Genomic DNA, 21,484 nt, shown 5'->3' on the forward strand with positions numbered 1-21,484 from the left:
GAAATTTTCGATTTTCGAAGCACTGTCTTATGAATTATTATTCAACGAATAGTACTGCCACATTTGCAATTGGCCAAGTGTGCTATATATCTTCTCGTTTGCCTCTTTAAACAATAATTCCGCAATTTTAATTTCAAGCCTTTACGAACTTAAATCCGTTGAGGGATTAAACCCCATTCACGGACAAGTATTGCTTCTTCGCAACACGTGTACACTGCAAAAAGGAATACAATGTTCAATCGGTCAATAAAAACGAACGCTTTGATGATTACTCCCTTAAGCTTAAATTCTCTAAACGTTCATTCCTTCAAACCTTCTATTTTTTACGTAGAAATATTCATTTAACGGTATTCAGGATTCTTACCTTTTAAGGATCGAACGCGGAGAAGCTCGTTTAATTACTTGCCGTGTTTATCTTTTCACGTGATACTTCTATTACTTTGATGATCGGCACATGATTTCATTGTCGATCTCGTATGCCATGTGAGTATGCTAGAGTGGCGTAATGAGCCCTTCCTTCATCCCCCCAGTCTCGTTTAGGACAGCTTCTCTCGTCCTCTGTCGAACGACCTCGGATTTCCAACTCTCCTTCCCCACCTTTGTAAACCTTCTCGACTCTCCTTTCTTCCTTCTGTTCTCTTCTCTCTTTGACCATTTCACGGCAGCTGTGTTACCAGCCTTTCGGTCTTGCACACCCTTCACCACCCTCACAATTACGTTGCGCGTGCTCTGACTAGAGAAACATACACCACAACTAACATCCCCTCCAGCAACCCACCGGAGACGGAGACGAAAAACGACCCCCTTCTCTCTTTTCCTTGAAAAACATCGTCTCCTGCATTTATAGCCGATTCTTCTTTCCCTTCCTCGCTTTCCTCTTTGTATCCTTTTTTTAATTTCTTCTTTCACTCTCCAGCTCTGCCTGGATGTTTGCTTTTGTCGTTTTTCGAATCTCTTTTCTCTCCGTAGAGCTTGACCTTTACTCACGATTCTTCTTTTGCATTTGTTGCTTTCTGTCCTCTCTCTGCGAGAACAGTACTTCTTCCGGAATTCCGACCTCTTCCGCGCACATTGTTGTGTTACACTTTTGTGTTCCACTAGTTTATTCCAGTTATTAATTCCATACCCTTGCTGTACATCTAACTTTGTTCATTTCGCTCGTTTTTCTCCGGAATATTTTCTTTTTCATTCTCATTTTTTGACGTTCGAGGCGTAGGAGTTCCTTCTTATGTTTTCAAGACCAACTTCTTCCGTAATCCCATTTCTTCCTCGTAGATCTCTTTCGTGTAATCTTTTTCCCTTCAATATTTCGTCTACTTGCTTTTTCTTTTCTTAATTTCTTTCAGAATCTTCCTTGTCTTCTTCTGCTCTGATTCCACTCTTTCAATGAAATTGTTCTTTTTACCCTTGTCGTTACCATTTTCCTTATTGAAACTTTTTGTACTGTTATTAAATTGCATATTTCCGCCATGTTCTTTCGTTTTTATCCTTTTTCAATCTTTTACCATTGTTGCCGTTTTCAATTGCATTATTACGTGCTATGTCAAACATTGCATCTTTATCGATCGCATATTTTATCGAGTGAAACTAATTAAAATTGAGGATTTACGTCATATTTATCTTTTTCTATTTTACTATGTGTAGTAATCGCAAATAGGACAGGTCGCTCTAATGCGACCAGTTTAATAGCTACTGTTCTTAGAGTAGTAATTATTCTCGTTACGTCGTAGCTTTGAATCGTGCTGGATTTCCATTTGGTAAAAATCTTTTGAGATCGAGTAGAGAATCAATAATCTCTAAAGTAGCTAATGAGCTCGAGTTGTGAATGAGCTCAATAAGAGGTTCAGTGACAATTTGAATTGAATCTTGGAATTTTGACATAGCAACTCGAATGAAAATTTTGAATTTGACTTCCGACCGACGAAACCGAAGTTTGCTAAAGCTTAGCTTATATGCTGAAACTAGAAACTTTACCTTTGAGGAAAGCATGAATCGGTATTAATTCGAGTGCACCGTGATGTTTATCAAATATAAACCGACCAACATTATCGCATATCATAACGCTGCCGCTGCATTTACGATGTTTACGAAATATTAACATTTGGAAATTTTATTTCGATATGTACAACGATATGATACGATAGGTATAATGCTCCAATTTCTTGGTTAACGTATTGGATTACATGTATAACGTGTAATTTAATAACATAAGAGTATAATGTTAGCACATACATAGCACCTGCGAATATATTTTCTTCCTTTTCATCATTTCTATCTTCTCCGAAATAACGAAGTCAATGTGTAACGTTACAAGGTTCTTCAAGCTTATCACAATTAATTCATTTATACGCTTCTCGTTTAATAATTGCCATGGCTTGAACTCTTATCCATAAAAGCAGAGGAGAACACACTGTTCCAGACTTCACGGAACTTTTGTAATCACTTTAAGTGCAGTCGCGTACGACTTGATGAGAATTCGAGCGAATGAAATGAACACGAAAATTCGTGACAGTTAGAATGCTGATGTTTCCGCTCGAAAATCGCATCGTTTAGGAAATTGATACCGATTCGTTTCTTTGATTCGATGAAAATTAGTAAAAGATTGGAGGTCGTTGCGAATAATTGGATAAGCTAACTTTTGAATTAATTTCATAGATAATTTAAAGATTATAGGTTAATAAAAGCAGCGATTGGCCAGTTTTATCTTTAATATATATTTTTACTATTTAGATCGCCACGTTAAACTCCTCTATGCTACGAAACGGAATTTGTTTTAAATTATCTTGGCAACCGCAACTAGACGTCGAAACAATGGTAAAACTAATAACCGTGCAATTACGAGAAGTTTTAACATATTGTCAAATATTCAATGCATACGTTTTCATGAAACTTTCGAGAGAATAAAACTTTCATCTATTTGCCTATTTCAAATCATTTTCTAGTGTTCACGCAATTTTTGAATAACTTCAGAAGTGATTTTTATTTTGTCGTAGAGCTCGTACCATATCGTTGCATCCGTTTTCATATAAACTTCGTCATATGTATTTTTTAATATGCGTCAGATAATTGAACCTGGAGAATACAGTAGCAAAAAGTATTCATGAATAATTATAAACAATTAATAATAATCAAACAAAAAATAAAAATCAAAAAATAATTTAATCATATTCAACATTCCACAGGAAATCTGCAATTGCAGCTCACAAAATTTTGTCAGTTGTGTAAAAGGATATATCGATACATGTAATGAATCGAACTCTACAACAGCTTTGTCTTGTTATCCGCGTTACCGGCATATTTAGGGCCGGAATTTGATCGAAAATTTGTACAAAATGTATAACGCAGTCTATTTCCATTTGTACACTTAAGCTCTTAGGTACGGTTGAATTTTGTGCAGGGCTGTTTCTCTGTACGACAGAGCTGGACGCGAATTACGCGTAAACGATACAGCACTGCAATGTGTGACGGATAATGCTGTTCTCTACGCAAGCACATTGGAATGAAGCTTTTTATAATTAAATTACAATTTTTCTTACAGATATGATGCATATACTTTAACTTTAATAATTTACTTTAATAGTTAATAATACAATTGAGTGTGATATATTTTAAATTGATATGTTTTTCAAATTGCTCTTCGTTTTACAATTTGAAGCGACATTTTGAGGTTGAAGATTCTAAAAAATGACAAGGATACGAGTCGGCATGTTAAAAAGAGCATTTAATAATAGTATGTTTATTTTAACGAAAAACAACAATTGATATCTGACACTGGCGTATCAAAAATAAAGACTATATATTCTGCCTGTATATATTGTTAAGACTGTTATAAAACAAGGCGAGGACAAGAAAAATGTGAAACAAGCAAATGAAAAAGAACGTTTAGTTCAAACGGTGACCGAATGAATAACCGTGGTCGCTGCTGTAGCCCCGCTCAGTATATAAAAGGGGTCCGATCCCCGGCGGAGCCAGAGCATCGTCCGACCTAGACACGTAAACTAGGCAGATCAGAATAGTCAAATATTGACATTCGAAATTTTTTCCAAAACTTGTGGAAAATGGAGATCTTGCAACGTACGAACGATCGGTTCCAAGAAGGGGTTCTTGTCCAAGTGGTGCGAGTCGAATCACTTACCACCATGTGGGTTCATTTGGTTGGATGGCCGAAGATAACCCAAATACTCAATTTGGAGATGCTCGAGCATCCCATGGCGTACTTGCCGAAGGCAAACAGTTTGAGGCCAGGCATACTCGTCGTCGTGCTAGCAAATTTCGAAAGTGCTACTTTCTAGGACAGAGCCATACTTTTACAACAAACGGCAACAGGCTACACCGTCTTTTTAATCGACTGGGGGATAGAAATCCACCAAACCCTCAATTCGATTCGTTTGTTACCACGCAAATTTGCGATGATGGAACCATGGGCCAAGAAAATCCGCCTGCTAGGCGTGCGAGACCAAGCAGGTCAAGCCTTGAAACACCGTGTGGCTCAAGTTAGTATGGTGAAACGGTCGGGACGCCTGGTGAACATCAACTCTTCTCCAGGAGAAGTAATGACCGCAAGGGTGCTGTTGGACCCTTGGACTTTTTTTTTTTTTTTAACGTGGGGAAATCCTCATGGACACTCGGCGCTGCGTAGCAACGACCGTATAGTGTCGGACTCTTACCGACTAAAACCCCACGGTGGTCATCCCGACGTTCAGAGGTGCACCCGGGGTCTCTTGCGAATCACTACCGAGTGCAACCTCGTCGTCTATCTCCCTGCCGTTGTAGTTGTCTAGGGAGGCGTCCCGGCTTGAGTTGAAAAGCTAGGGGGAACCACTCCCCCTAGCGCCACGTCCCCTAGTCTGACGCACCCGGGGCAGCGACGGTGGCGCCGCGCTCCTGCGTCGTACGGAGCCCCTGCGACGTCGATGCGACGATCTACTGGGATCGGCTCTTCTCTTCCGGTCCCTCTCTGCCCGCTCCTTTCTCTGCATAACCTCCTCGCAGTAGGTGCGGACAGCGTTAAACTCCCGGGGCCCTCGGAGCATGGCCTCAACGACCGCTTCCGGAGCCAACCTCTCGCCGATGTCGAGCTGCAGGACGCGCCGCGGTTCCGCCCACGCTGGACAGAACTCCAGCGTGTGCTGCGCCGTGTCCTCCTCTCCCCCGCAGTGGTGACAGGTGGACGTCACCTCCCGCCCGATCTTCAGCAGGTACTCACCGAAGACCCCGTGTCCGGTGAGCATCTGTGTCGTCCTGAAGGTGAGCGGAACCCCGCCTTGATCTTCCAAGCCTCCCAATTGGGAAGCACGGCGCGGACGGCTCGGTGTGGCCGCCTGGCGTCCTCCTCCATCAGCTGAGAGCGCCACCGCTCCCAGATCTCCAGCTTTACCTCTTCCCGGACGTTCGAGGCCGAGAGGCCGTCCGGCGACAGCGCCGCCGTCGAAGGCGGTGCCCTCAGGTGTTCATACACCCGACAGAGCTCAAGGGCCCGCAGCTCAAACGGGGGGGACGCCGCCAGCACTGTCGCCGACTCGTAGGATATTGTTCGATATCCTCTGGCTATTCGGATAGCGGTTGTCCTTTGCAGTCTCCTCACCAGGGTAAGACTGCGACGGTTGGCCATCAGATCTTGGGCCCACACCGGTGCCCCATAGAGGACCCGGGACCGGATCACTCCCTCGTAGAGTCGGCGGACTCCCGACCCTGCTCCGCCTATATTCGGAAGAAGCCCGCACAAGACGTTGGCTGCGGCCGTCACCCTCGGGACCAGGAGCTCGAAATGTGGTCCGAACGTCCACCGACTGTCGATGGTACCTCATACGGGTACCTGGGCCTCACCATCACTCTACGAGGGAGTGATCCGGTCCCGGGTCCTCTATGGGGCACCGGTGTGGGCCCAAGATCTGATGGCCAACCGTCGCAGTCGTACCCTGGTGAGGAGACTGCAAAGGACGATCGCTATCCGAATAGCCAGAGGATATCGAACAATATCCTACGAGTCGGCGACAGTGCTGGCGGCGTCCCCCCCGTTTGAGCTGCGGGCCCTCGAACTCCGTCGGGTGTATGAACACCTGAGGGCACCGCCTTCGACGGCGGCGCTGTCGCTGGGCGGCCTCTCGGCCTCGAACGTCCGGGAAGAGGCAAAGCTGGAGATCTGGGAGCGGTGGCGCTCCCAGCTGATGGAGGAGGACGCCAGGCGGCCACACCGAGCCGTCCGCGCCGTGCTTCCCAATTGGGAGGCTTGGAAGATCAAGGCGGGGTTCCGCTCACCTTCAGGACGACACAGATGCTCACCGGACACGGGGTCTTCGGTGAGTACCTGCTGAAGATCGGGCGGGAGGTGACGTCCACCTGTCACCACTGCGGGGAAGAGGAGGACACGGCGCAGCACACGCTGGAGTTCTGTCCAGCGTGGGCGGAACCGCGGCGCGTCCTGCAGCTCGACATCGGCGAGAGGTTGGCTCCGGAAGCGGTCGTTGAGGCCATGCTCCGAGGGCCCCGGGAGTTTAACGCTGTCCGCGCCTACTGCGAAGAGGTTATGCAGAGAAAGGAGCGGGCAGAGAGGGACCGGAAGAGAAGAGCCGATCCCAGTAGATCGTCGCATCAACGTCGCAGGGGCTCCGTACGACGCAGGGGCGCGGCGCCGCCGTCGCTGCCCCGGGTGCGTCAGATTAGGGGACGTGGCGCTAGGAGGAGTGGTTCCCCCTAGCTTTCCAACCCAAGCCGGGACGCCTCCCTAGACAACTACAACGGCAGGGAGATAGACGACGAGGTTGCACTCGGTAGTGATTCGCAAGAGACCCCGGGTGCACCTCTGAACGTCGGGATGACCACCGTGGGGTTTTAGTCGGTAAGAGTCCGACACTATACGGTCGTTGCTACGCAGCGCCGAGTGTCCATGAGGATTTCCCCACGTTAAAAAAAAAAAAAAAAAAAAAAAAGGTACCTCATACGACACTTCACCGGCACCGCTTCGCCATTTATGGCCACGGACAAACCATCGGGAGGGGATCCCCTGCGGCGGCGGTCGAAGAACCATAGGGCCTCCGACTTGGCCGGCGATACGCTCAATCCCAGTCGCTGAATAGCGTGCACCGCGCATGCCACAGCGTCTTCCGTGAGAATCACGGTCTCGCTCCACCACCGTCCCCCGGCTAGCACCAAGGTATCGTCGGCGTAACAAACCAAGCCCGTGCCCGGGGGCATCGGGCATCGACGGACGGAGTCGTAGGCCGTGATCCATAAGATCGGTCCTAGCACCGAACCCTGCGGGACGCCGCGCTCCACACGTCTTCTCTCTTCCCCGTTCCTCCCAGTGAAGGTGATCCATCTATCGTTCAGGTAAGCTCCGATGACCTCAACCAGGTACGCCGGCACCTCGAAGTGTCGCAGAGCCTCCATTATCCTCGCCCAGGGGATAGAGTTGAAGGCGTTGCTGACGTCCAGGGAGACCGCTACCGCCGTTCCGTAGCGGGAAACCATGTCCTCCGCCATGCTCCTCACCCGCTTCACAGCATCCACCGTGGAGCGACCCCGGCGAAAACCGTACTGACTGTCGTGCCATCCGGGAACCCGCCCCGAGATATGGGCCTCCAGACGGGCGGCGATCACCCTCTCGAAGAGCTTCCCGATCTCGTCGGCGAGTCCGGCGGACGACCCTCCTTTCGCAGCAGGACCAATCTCGCCGTCCGCCACATCCGCGGGTAGATGCCCTCCCTCAGGCATCGGGTAAACAGATGCCGCACGCGGGGGGCCACCACCTCCATCGTCTCCGCCAAGACTCGGCCCGGAACTCCGTCCGGACCCGGTGCCACGTCACGGGACGCCATCTTCTTAGTCGCCGCGAGAAGCTCCTCCTGAGTGACCTGCAGCTCCTCGCTCCGCTCCGTCGACGTCGTCGCCGCCGTTGCTGTTGACGACGTCTCGCCCCTGCCGGAGGAGAGGGACGATCCCGACCGCCCCGCGTCACTGTCCTGACGCGGAAACAGCGTCCCGATGACCTTGGCCAGCAGTACCGGATCCATGTTAGCGGTCAGCGGGGGGGGGGCGGGTCGTAACTTCCTCGTTACCACCTTGTACGGCCGCCCCCAGGGGTCTGACTCAACCGCCTCGATCAGCTCCTTCCAAGACCGAGCCTTCGCGATCTTGATCTCCCGCTGCAGAGTCCGTCTCGCCTCTCTGTAAACTCCGTAGCAGCGGGAGATCTCTTCCTCGTCGCGCGTCCTTCTACGGCGACGGGCCCTCAGAAATCTTCTGCGTGCCCGCACGCAGCTCGCCCGCAACTCCGCGATCTCCGGCGACTACCAGTGAACGCAGCGGTTGCGTCCACCGCCCGGGACGGAGCGCGGCATCGAGGCGTCGCACGCCGCGCTCATGTATCCTTGGAGGATCTCCGCCTCCTCGTCGACGCTTTTTAAACTGGTCGTCCCTTGGGCGTCCCAGCTCCACGCCGAGACGATGGCTGCCGCCCGCAACATCTCCCTGTCCCGCTCCTTCAGGCGCCATCTGGGTCGTTGTGATGGGCCAGAGCGGCTCGCACCACCTCGGGCGACTTGGTTGTTATTTTCGTCCACGTCCTCCGAGACCACCTCCATAAATATGTAGAGGTGATCGGACAGGGTCTCGACTCCCTCGGCCACTCTCGAGTCACGGATCCTCGGGTACAGCTCCGAGGTGGCCCACGTGATGTCGACCACGGAGGACCACCTCCACGCCACGCAGGTGCTCGCCGTACCCTTGTTTACCAGCAGGAGTCCGAGTCCCGCAGCCCAGTCTGTCAGCCATCTTCCTCTGGTGTTCGTCGCGGAGTTCCCTCACTGCGTCGAGTGGGCATTGAAGTCCCCGAGGACCAGCACCTGGCGGGGAAAGCACCTTTTGACACATTCACCGACATCGTTCAGAAAGTCCCCGAACGCGGCCAGGCCGCTGTTGGGGGAGACGTAGACCGCCACCACCGCTATTCCTGCCCATTCGACCGCGACGTAGCCGCTGCCACGGTCAAGCAGGGCGCCAAAGGCGCCCAGGGTCGGCGTCCAAGTTACGGCCGTCAATCCGTCTAAATCCCCGATCCAGTTGGGAGTGTCAGGGACGCGATACGGCTCGGCCACTGAGGGCGACCTCTCTCTCCCGGATGGTCTGGAGGAGCAGGTCATGCGCCCTTCTCGATCTACCCAAGTTGCATTGGAGGAGACGGTTAAAATCACTCAATCACCTCCATGGCCTCTTCCCGGCCATCCACCGCTGGATGTTCGACGGTGCTCCTCTCTTGCATTACCTCCGCGGTCGGTTCGCGGATCGGTGGCTTCCTCTTAGCTCTCGGCGGAGCACATGCCGCCCCGCACATCCTGTGGTTGGCTGGCGCCCCCAGCGACTCGCACAACGGGCACTTGGGCGCGGAGGCGGAGGTTGCTGTTGGACTGGGAGACAGGAGAATCGCCCAGAGACATGGGAGCACATTGGTTGGAGCTGGAATACCTCGATCCCCAATAATCGCTACTCTTGCCAGACTCTTTTTTTTCTATGTATAGTCATTCTTGTATGCATAGTTTTGTATGTATGATTTTGTATGTATGGTTGTATGTACAGTTTTATATGGATATTTGTATTTTTCTATATATATTAGTACTGAATTGTATATTCTTAGAACTGTTAGTGAATAAAAACTAATGAAAGCTTAAAAACTTGTAAACTCTCTCTTATCCTTCTTTCCCATTCACACGACAAGTCCTACAATATTAAATTTAATGTTCAGCTGGACAAATTGTAAAGCACAAATTAAGTAAAAAATAAAAAAAAAGAAAAAATAGAAAAAAATTAAATAATAAATAAATACAAATTAAATAAAGAACAAGAAAAAGAGAAAAAAAAGAAAAGAATATTAAATTTAAGATCTTTTAAACTCATTTTTAAACTCAAAATCATTTTTCGAATCAAGTACTTGTATACTCCTCTATAGAGAATTAAAAACTGCATCGAATCGCGTCTAAAAAGTGTATCTTACCATTTGCAAAAACAAAGACCACCCTCGAGTCTCGGAGGTGCAAAGATCTGCAACCATGGCCAGGTGGCCCTCTCGAAATAGGACAAGTTCTATCTGAAACACTTTTCCCGAATAACATACAGCTTGTATTTTACGAGATTATTTATCCTAATTCCATGTTATTTTTATACCATATTATGTTATATTTTATGTTAGATAATTCTATAAAAAATTATATGCAATTTTTTCATTTCATATTTTATATATTATAGTGATCCGAGTCTGTTTCGGAATTGTAGCAAATTGCTCTTCGTTTTCTAATTTGAAGCGACATTTTGAGGTTGAAGATTCTAAAAAATGACAAGGATACGGGTCGGCATGTTAAAAAGAGCATTTAATAATGGTATGATTATTTTAACGATAAGCAACAATTGATATCTGACACTGGCGTATCAAAAACAGAGGCTATATATTCTGCCTGTATATATTGTTAATATTGTTATAAAACAAGGCGAGGACAAGAAAAGTGTGAAGGAAAACGAATGAAAAAGATCATTTAGTGCAAACGGCGAGGGGAATGAATCAGTAAAGTGAACCACTATAGTGGCGTGTCGAAGTATAAGATGATATCCGCGAAAGCCAATATAGTAACGCATCGTACCTAAGTGATAAATTAGAATAACTGGGTCTCTGTAGAGAATGTGAGCAGGAGCAAGGGAGGGAGAGAGAAACGTTTGTTTTGCACTCGGACATCAGGTCAATACCGTATCAGTGTCAGGATCGTTCGCTTTAACACGTTTTAACGTTTGTAGGATATAAGCTATGCAAGTACACTGTTTAATATTAACGCTGGTTACGTGTACATCATATCGCGGATATTTACGTCATACCATGCGCACACACTACGCTTTCAGCACGAAAGGGTTTAATATTTATAATGCACCGGCAACTTACCATGGCAAGAAGTGTAAATGTTTTGTCAGTGGCTTCTAAAACTAACTTTTAGCGCGATTTACGGCATCCGGATAGGTGGAAGGTATTTTTGCCAATAACTAACGAACCGAAAGGATGTAGTTATTTATTAGGTTTGGGGTGAAATCACTGTAAGTAGGAAAGATTAAAATACTGCCTACAATAGCTAAAATAACTAAAGATAAACAAAACTAAAAGGTGATGTTATTCTTGACCGGAGATTTTAATTTTATACCTGTGTCAAGAAATTTCTACTGCTCAATTACAGATTGCGGAGAAATTTTGTACATTTACGCAGATTCACGGTACAGAGCTCGCAAATTACAAACGAGCGTTTTCTTGTATCAACCGATAAGATGCGTTAAGAAAGAATTTTATTATGTTCGCTTGCGATTCATGGCTGCACCACCATGAAATGGTTCATCCCCGGTTCCCATTACCGAGAAAATTTATCCTGGGCATGTATAAAGTTAGCGGGGCCGATTTGCTATCAGTCAACGAGCGGCAAAGAGGGAGAAAAGTGTGATCTGTCAGCGGACAAATGGCGACCGTCGACCGCCCATTTCCATTGGCGTACTTTCCCATACAATTTCACTTCTTTCCACTCACCTTATTCGATTTCACTACCAAATGCGAGAAAATATACGTTTACCGCGATGGTCGTCGGGCACATATCCTCCTCCAGTCTCCGATCCATCCCCACCTTCCTATCCTATCCCATACCATTCCTCGTGGTTCGTGGTATGTTTTTCCGGGACTACGAAGAGAGAAGAGATTCGAAGAATGAAACACGAATCAAAGTTTGCCGAAGGAAGGCAGACTGAAACAGCGAAGGATAGAGTAGAAAAGAGAAGAGCGGATAGGGTGAACGACGGAGAGGGATAGAAAAGTGCGAAAGGGAAAAAAGCCGCGGGCTTTTGAGTCTCGATGGCACACCATAATGTATATATCATTCCGATGATCCGATCGGTGAGTTACGGAGTTTCGAAGTACAAGAGTGGATTTACGGTAGTGCGTGGAAGTTAGCCGCTGATCCGGCTCCAAGTAGCGGAATTCACTCTTGCACTTTCGAACACCATAATTCACAAACCGGTGGAATATTCGGGATTTCAGAGCGTTATGGAATAATTTACAGTATTCCGTTCGAACTCTATTTTCTTTCTTTTTTTTTTTTTTTTACCTCGTTTTCATTTCACCCGAACGACACGACGCGACGACGTTAAAAGCGTGGTATTTTTTCGTTGACTTTTTGCGAAACTCTTCCGTTTCGATTCGACTGGGAGATGATTCGATCAGCTTTTCGGTTTGTTTAGTGCCGTAGTATATGCTCTGCCATGCCGATGCGACGGGAAGATTGTCATGCCGTAATTTGTGAACCACGGGTAATAGATGAGAGATTGTTCCGATAGAATGGAAATGTGCGCAAAGTTTCGTTATCAGAAACAAAAAATATTTTAGAACTATCGTCGAATGTTTTATAATTGCATATTTATTTGTTACATTTTGATCAATCATTTGAGAGTATATAAAATTCGAGAATGAAAAATTTCGAAGCACCTCACACAGTTAATTAATTACCTATGAAATCTATGAAAAACGTACGATTCCAACGATCCTATCATTGTAACATATCAACTTCCTTTAGAAAAAAGGGGGAAAGATCGTACTACGTAACGCGTATCGCAATCTGCGATGAAATTTGATCCAGGAGCGAACGAGGTCTGAAAACACGCGATATCAGCAGTCGGTGATCTGATATCGGTCTTTCGAAACAAATTTAAATCAATCAATCAAGCATACCCATCACAAGAGCGAGGTTTCTCAGAATCTCGGCGTTAAATTTCAAGCGTGCAAATGGTAAACATTTTCCGGAGTTGGCGGTGCTCGTAAAACCGATCGACCTCGTTACAAATCATCCCTCTCTCCTTGCTGGGACACGAGTCTCCGAGGATCGAACGGGGATGGATAAACGCGCAAACACTCTTTTCCCGCTGTATTTGCTCCTCTACCATCACCCCTATAACTCCATCTCTCTTTGCTTTCTCATCCTTCTACTTTCTTTCCTTTTTTTCCCTCCTCTTGTTACCCGTTTTTTTGCAGCCGAGGCGTTAAACCGGCTGACTATTAAAACCGCACCGGTTGCCAGTTTCAGGCGAGCGGCCATATTTCGGTGTCGGAAAGTCGAAAAGGAATTCATGGCTACTGCTGGCCAGCCAGGACACTGTGAATTAAAGCATGCCCCGGCAAATGGACGAGTGGAAGAAGCGCGTCGTCGATGTTTTCTCGTTTCTCACAAAAAAAAAAAAGAATGTCCGTTCCAACGGGCCACGAGCACTTAGCGAATGATTTTTAAATTGAATCATGTTTTTTCGCCGGCCGGCCGTGCAGCATCCACTCTGTCTCTGTCTAGTGTTCGGGGCTGCCTCCTTTTTTCTCTGTTCGTTTCATCAGATTCGCGAAAAAGGATACTGGAAAACCCCGAAGAAAAGAGGAGGAAGAACGCGTTGACAAGTGAGAACGGAAGAGTGAAACAACTCTTCCGGCGGTTTTCTTCGACGAAACAAGAAACAGCGACCGGTTTTTCGCTAGCCAGCAATTACTCTCGATTGTTTGGCCTGGCTGTCTTTGTTTCGGTGTAAATACCGCGATGGATGTACGTTTTGGCTTTTTCCTCGAGCAGTCTTCTCTCGTTCGCGAAGCTTGTGTTTCTTTACGGCGAACGTGTACGTTTTGTCCAACACTTTTATGAAAGGGAAACTGTTTCTTTTATCGGGCTAATATCGAATTTTTCTACGAATTTTCCTGTTGTCCTAATAGCTAATGGTAATTTAGGTTATCTTTATGGATTCGCTTTATTGGTTTGTTTTAAGATTAATGGAACCAAGTTTAAATAAACTTTGAGAAATTATACTCGCAATGCTGGAACGAACTATAATAAAGACGGAGTTTCTCTTTTTTAAAACAGAGACGAAGATTTCTTCAAATGATTAGTACCCTTTTTTAAATTCTAAGACAAATACAATTTGCCAACAAAGAAGAATAATTAAAAATAATTGTGAATATATATCATGGAACAAATTTCGGAAAATTATTTTTGAAATAAACTACAAGGAAATAAAGCTTTTCTGCTTCAAATCAGAAACGAAAAGATTTAACTTTTAGAATGTAAAATTTTAATTCTTTTCTTTGAACTTTAAGGTATGTAATTTAACGATAAAGAAAAATACAAGTTGAAATAATGCACGGATATTATCACATCTATTTTGCTTAATATAACTTACAAATGTAACGATTATGTTCGTATCGTTTTTAAATGGATTAAACTCGCTGTTCGTTTTGTCAGCTCGAAGAAAACTTGATTTCTGACGCATAAGATTCTCGAGAAATTTGACGCTAGTAAGTTTCACCGGCACTTGGTTTGTCAGACCGCAATTTAGATTAAAAGGAATAATTACAACAGCTATTTTGCACGAAACTTCACGTGCTCGTAAATCTGCTCGCTCACTTCTCAACCGCGAATTTTAGCGAGAACTTCTGCATACCGATAATGAAAGCAAATTAAGACATCTCGCTTGCCATTACGCCAGCAAAAAAGGAAATAATTGTACTACAAGAATGAAAAAGCAAGTTATTCACTGAGCAAAATATAAGATTTGTGAAATAATCAAAATGCTACCAAGAGACAAATGACTCTTTTTTAACGAATAAAGGGTTAAATTAATTCCAAATTATTCCACGACTATATTATTGAAATAGTATTAAAATTACCTTAATTTAGGTCAGTATGATAACCATTCAATAGTTCAAATTACAAACATATATAGTGTACTCATTATTGAAATTTACTAATATTAATAAGTTCCACAAGTTTTATAATTATAAAAAGATCAATAGAACTACGGAAACATCAGTCTCTTTTGAACGAGATTAAACTGATTGATGTTAATGATCGATGGGTAATCGGAGAGGATTGTGTGCGCGTGAAGTTTAAGCGAGCCATAAGCGGTGGCTGGTTAAATCGAGGGCAATCTTATTTCCATCGTAGTCGAGAATAGTTCTGGTTGTACGTACGTCGATTTAGTGTCTTCGACGGGAAGTTTCCAGATGCTTTTAGTGGCCTTGGTTCGCGTGCATACCTACTTTCGGCCTGCTGGCTTACGGGTCTCTTCCTATGCCAGTTAAGCGGATGTCTTGGAGGTTGGAGGACTTGACAGCTTGCGGGCTAAGTGGTTGTAATACCTTTAACCAGAATTTGCCCGAACTTCTGCGTGAGCATACAATCAGAAATCCTGTGCCTTTCTTTATGAAGATGAAGAATGCCAAAGGATCGGTCAATAAATTTCAAAGTAACGATTATTATTATTTCTTCTACGATTTCTTCTTCTTATCCCACCTGTATATGGATCTTCAACGTATATTGCATATTGCAATTAACATGAAAACTATATTACGAATAAAATGTTAAGTTTGTTAATGAAAAGTATTTCCACGGTGCTAAATGATTGTAATAAGTACTTAAACAGAGTGTAATCCTACTTACCGCATAGCTTGGAAAACTCGTCTCGAGTTGTATAGTAGCTTACTTTGAAATACTGGTACTTTGAAATTTTCTGTCGGACCACATCGAGTTTACGAAGTAAATTGAAACTAATTATGTTTGTCTGCATGATGTTTACTTTGACTACTTGAAATCTAATGAGACTCGCGGAATGTTTATTCTGTTATCACACCGGGAGAAAGAGTACATCAATTTTGGATTTTTTTTCCGTTTGATTAATTTTATTATGGAAAGTTTGCGATTTCTCGTGAACGAAATTTGAATTATTTCATATTCAGGAAAACTTTTCACTGCAAACATGTCTATTCATAAATAAATCGTTTCAATATTCTAAAGCAATAAAAAAGCTATTTAATTGATCGGATATTTAAAATGGAAATTATATTAATTAACATTAAAATATATTAATTACATTAAAACTGCACTGAAAACAAATTTTTATAATATGGATATTTCAAACTAATTTCATTTCATTTAAATATTCCTGAAATTATTTTATTCTATAAAAAGCTAATGTTCCGTACACTCTTATCATAACCTATAATTTTATAAACCAGCACAGGAAAATAGAGAAAATATGTCAGAAGAATAAATTTAGAAAAGGAATAAACTAAAAATTTCGCATCAAATAAGCTCAAATATCGATTCTTGAAATTTAATGATTTTATTGATTTTATTCGGTTGCATAATTAAGCACGATAATTAAATTGTAGCTTAAATATGGCGATTTTTCTCTCTACGTATATCAAATAAAAGTGACATATAAATTAAATATAGAATTATTTTGCATATTTATAAGTTATTAAGAAATCGTTCATGGTGTTCGAATGAGTTATGCCCGAAGATTTTTTCGGTGCAATAAAACTTTAAAAGTTCGATAAAAACCTTAAAAGTTCAAGTGCACACAGAAACTCTATTCCCATTTTGTATTTTATATCAAATTTTTGTTAAATCTTTCGCAATTCGAGAATAATTCCTATCACGGTTTTGAGATAAAAGAATCTATTTCCTAAAAATTTTATTTTATTTTATCCTATTTTTCATCTTTTTGTTCTGCTCCACGATGTTTTAGTTGAACGTAACGCTTTATAACTTCTCGCAAATTTCTTCTGGTTCGTGTTAATATATAACTGAAATTTATGAACTGTAATACTTTTGAAAATACCTTTACGAATATCTCCATAAATTTCTGAAAAGCTTCGGCACAGGAAAATGAGAGGGACGGTGAATGTTCCAGTGGAAACCAATGATCTAACTTAAGTATCTGTTAAATCGTAAGAACAAGCGGTCATTCCATATATTTCGACGGTGTGCTCGAATATCCTCCAAGTTTGCGCACAGACGAGGATGTACAGATGAAGTTGGAGGAAGTTAACTGGTTCTCTTCTCGGCTTTTCCTCTTCCTCGTGCTTTACTGCAACTGTGCAAGTCCCAGACGTGTTTACGCAAATGCGGTGAAGTGTTGCTTCCTCGGAAACTCGATTTATTCGATGAGACAATAAAGGAACGAGCGTGGACACCATGAGAAGTAAAACGGGGAAGTTACTTTCATTAATTATTTCACAGATCGACGAAGTATTTCGCTACATTGTAAAATTTGAGACAAAAGAAATCAATGTTTTTAATATTTTAATTGAGTATATTATATATACATGTTGAAATCTGCCAAGTTTTTTTTTTCTCCAGATTTCTTTACTCCAGATATCAATGCAATTGATGCAAATCGAGACAATGCAATCAATCAGAACATACTCGAGCAAGAAACAGGATAAACGATAAGAAGGAAAAACGGCTTTTTCCAAGCTATTTAACAGTGCATATGAACGCATCGGACAAAACAGCAATGTAATAGAAACATGCATCACAAAAATGGACATCAATGACTATAATAAATCGCACTTGTGTGTTTAATAGGAAAACATATCAGCGAGAAAATGAAAATCCCGACCAAATTTTTATCATTAGGTAGCATTTTTATTCAGATCCTCTTAGCGTTATTTCGAACATAATTTCTTAAAAAATAATATTCTACTTCACAAAAGCTTTATACATCACGTTTTAAAGATATGATTAAAGTGACGAGTATTCACATTGAGTATCATCGAAAAGAAAATCGAGCAAAGCAATTCATTCGACAATTTCGGTTGTAATCGATCTAGGGTGAGCTGTATAACAATTAAACGGGCCATGGGGCACGTCATGGCAGAAGGTTATTCGCCAGAGGGTCAGACAGCTTGCGGGTTAAGTGGTCGTATTACGTTCAAGTCTGGAACATGGTGAAACTTACCACATATGGCGACGAAGAGGGACGATTTAGCTGTCTTTAAGAGAATGTTAGGATCGTGAAGCTATTCTAAAGTTTGTTGTAATGCTAGTTATAGCGCGACGTAATGCCATGTCTAATTTCTTTTTGGAAACCTTTACAAAATGAGATAGGAATTTAATTTAGTATTGTAAACGTTTGATGTTGTAAATTAAAAATGTTTGACGATAGTATGATGGTTATTATTAATTACAGTATTATGTAATTTCAGTGTATGGAATGTTAAGGAAAAGTGTTTAGTAAGTTGAAGGAAAATAACATACATTGTATGAAGACAAAATTCAAATACCACTGTTATACTTAGTCCTACTAAAAGGACAAAATTTCAATTGCCAGTTCAATTTTATACATATCCTCTGTCATGGTATTTCACGAAGCTCAAGCGGAAGAAACATGCACGAGAAGATAAAGGAGGTCGATCCTGACGCGAACTATAGGCTCAGACAGCCGGTCAAAGAAAGAAGAGAAGAAGATCGCGGAAAAAGGAAACCGAAGGAAGAGATGGAAAAGGAGGTGAACTGGCGGAGAAAGAAGAAGAGACGGTGGCAATACAGAGAACCAGAGCCAGACTGGATGGCGCTGATCTCGTCGCCCGCGTGGTAAACAAAGCTGTAACTCTCCTCTCGTGGCAAGGAATCAATGCGCGCTAGCGAGCTCTCCGAGGTACAAGTACATACTTCGTTTTGTCGTAACGTGCATGTTGATGCACTCCAGTGAAACGCTGTCACACAATAGTACTATGTAACTGTTCTTTTTCTTTTTTTCTTAATCGATTGATCAATCGCTGTATAGTCTTTTAAACAGCTTGGTATCCTTCGTGGTTTTTGGGACTTGATACGAAGCAGAATGTGCAATAGTAGAAGCAATCTATACTCGTTATTACTAACTTACGATAAGCTCTTAATGACTTTCTCTGTGGACGTCATCAGATTTCCCGGAAAGCCAAGTAACCGAAACGAAAGTAATGATTCACAGCAGGGATTTTATAGCACGATATTAATGATTCGTGGAAAGTTTGGTGAATGCTTAGCATTTCGTGGATCGTCTGCCGCGAATCTCTTCTCAGACATCTATCTTACTTGCCGCATAAAGCAACTGTTCACTCTTTTGATAGATGAAGAAAGACGAAACGAGCCATGGAAAGTCGATTGTTGGTAGTTTTTGTAGTTTTTCTTGGATTTAACGGTAGAATATGTTCACAATTTATATTTTATTGGAATGTTTAACAGAAAAGTATAACATCTTATATTCTTTTGATAAGAGGGTCCTTTCACGAATATTGCACAATTGACATTTTCCACGAACGAATGCGAATATTTCGAATTGATGGAATAACAAGAAAAGAGAAAAATAAGTGAAAGAAAAACAAAGAAACAAAAGTATCGACGAATCAATCGGCGATACGATAAAAGTCTAAGACAGTAAATATAATCCTACTGTAGTTTTCGACACCCACTTTACATTTCATTCCGAGACAGAAGAGTAACATTCAGTTTAACAAGTCGACCGAGTCCCTTCGGCATTTTGTGGCTGTTTGAACGATGATGACGAGGTGAAAACCACCAAGGGAGAACCTGTGGAACACTTGGCAGCGTACACTAAGGTCAATCGCTCGTGACGAAGGTTTTACAAGGGTGGGAACGAGGGTCGGGGGCGATACTATTTCAGCGACCATGGTTAGCAAGCCCTCAAAGGTGGTTAAGTCGAGCCGAAGGTTACGTTTAGTGGCACTTCTATGATACGTTACAGACACGGGGCTTGTTGTCTGATCTGCGTCGGATGATTCTCATTCTTTTTAAATAGATCTTTTTAAACTTCTATTTTAAAATATATTCGTTTCTCCATGTGCTTCTTATTTGTGACGGTTGAGAATTAACTATATGTGATATATTTTATTGATAACGCTTTTCCTTCAAGTTAAGTACAACACTACAACTCCTTGCAAAGCAAAATAATTAATCTCAAGTACTTTACCTCTCCAAATTTCTGACATTTGTAACTTAGTCACTGGCTATAAAAATTCACATCATTTTTTTATTCCACATACACAATAACATTCATCTTCTAATTAAAATATCACAAGCTGATCTCCCACCTATCGACGAACGCCTACTGTTATCCCCTTTCGGTATCATTCTTCACTCGAAGAATTCTCATTTCCCAGTCACGCGAGGACACTAAAACGCGGTTGCGCGCTTTCGTCCTATCTCGCGAGCGACCGAATCGAGATGCTTGGCATCGATCAGAACGCCGTTCCCACTGTTCCTCAGGAAGACTAATGTCCGTTGTTCGTCTACGTCTGGACGAAAGTGCCGGGCAGATTTTTCGGCGCACTGGAGAGTGGAATCCTTTCGACGCCGGTCGTCTCGACGCGGGTCGTTGCGGCAGAGACATAACCGCTGTTACGCTGACAGTCGGCCCGGATAAATCGAGGTGAAAATTCCACTACGGAATACGAAAAACGGGGGTGAAACGCAGAACTGTCACGAGTCAGTGCCGACGTTGTCGCTGGTTATGGTCGCCAAGACTTATGACTATGGCAATGGAGTTGCATTCTCACCAGTCGCGACAGCGAATGTTGCGTGGCTTATCGATTGTGAGGAGAAGTCGCTCAGTCGTGGTTGTTTCTTCTCAAAACGATGGGTTTCTGAGTCGTATCATCGATGGTACAAATTTGACATTTGAAGAACCTTCTAAAAGTTTCATTTAGAATCAGAGTTATTGCTAGAATCGTAGTTGTAAGCCACCAGGAGAAGTTTTTGTACCACTGAACTTGATGAGCTGTGATTTAGTAGTTTAACATCCACTATGTTGTCTATTGAAAGGCGGATTTTAAATGAAACGGATCTTTTTTCTCCTTACTTCTCATTTTCTTTCTTCCCTTTCATTACAGCGTCACGAGAGCTTGTACATTAGGCAAGAAAAGTGAAAGAGATACACTGCTATACGAAGGAAAGCAAAGAGATTTTATTGTTGAAAATATAAACCAAAAAAGGTACTTTTGTGATGTATAAAGCATAAAGAGCGTATTACTGTAAAAAGAGAGACACAGCGAAAGACCATTTCCATCTTTTCACGCTAAGATAGACAAGACGAATCGAAGAAGGATTAGATAGACAGGACGAGAATTACACGGAATTAAACGCGGATTAAACTGATGTTTCTCCCATCTATGTGTTCTTCCCGTTTTCTTTCATTCATCCTTTTATTCCTGATCGTAAACATCGGTCGCTTAAAGAGGAATCGAAACCTATCGCAAAGATGTCGCGGAGAAACAACGTACTGACCTATTTCTGCTGCAAGGTGTAACTGTATCGACTGAATACACCGGAAGTAAACAGCGTCGTATACTTACACGGGCGAAAGAGACCTTCTTATTTCTCCAGGGACGATTGTCGGACATTTCGTTGCTCCAAGAGAAGTTTCTTTTTTTCATCAGATCGTTCTCTCTCGTGTCGGTCATTACTTCCTTTTGTATCGATCAAGCCGCGAATCAATCTTCGTGATTCAATCAGTTTTTCATGATTGTTGAACTAATCTCATTGAATTCTACTGAAATTTTGAAAATGTAACAATTGCCGCGTGCTTCTTCTCTTTGTTTTTCCCTTTGTAAATTAACTTCACGACAAGTTTGCAAAGTTGAATTTATGATGTCTAATTGTAA

The 21,484-nt window shown here is 43.1% G+C and overlaps 2 protein-coding genes across 4 annotated transcripts in view; both read left to right on the plus strand.

Annotated features, from left to right (window-relative positions):
- LOC139988969 (damage-control phosphatase ARMT1) overlaps window positions 1-21,484 on the plus strand; it is a 300,302-nt gene that overhangs the window by 125,087 nt on the left and 153,731 nt on the right. The gene's annotated exons all lie outside the window — the stretch shown is intronic.
- The window catches only part of LOC139988968 (lachesin), a 260,206-nt gene that overhangs the window by 113,413 nt on the left and 125,309 nt on the right, over window positions 1-21,484 (plus strand). The window lies entirely within an intron of this gene.

Source organism: Bombus fervidus, chromosome 7 (assembly GCF_041682495.2).
Source record: "Bombus fervidus isolate BK054 chromosome 7, iyBomFerv1, whole genome shotgun sequence".
Taxonomy (NCBI): Eukaryota; Metazoa; Arthropoda; class Insecta; order Hymenoptera; family Apidae; genus Bombus; species Bombus fervidus.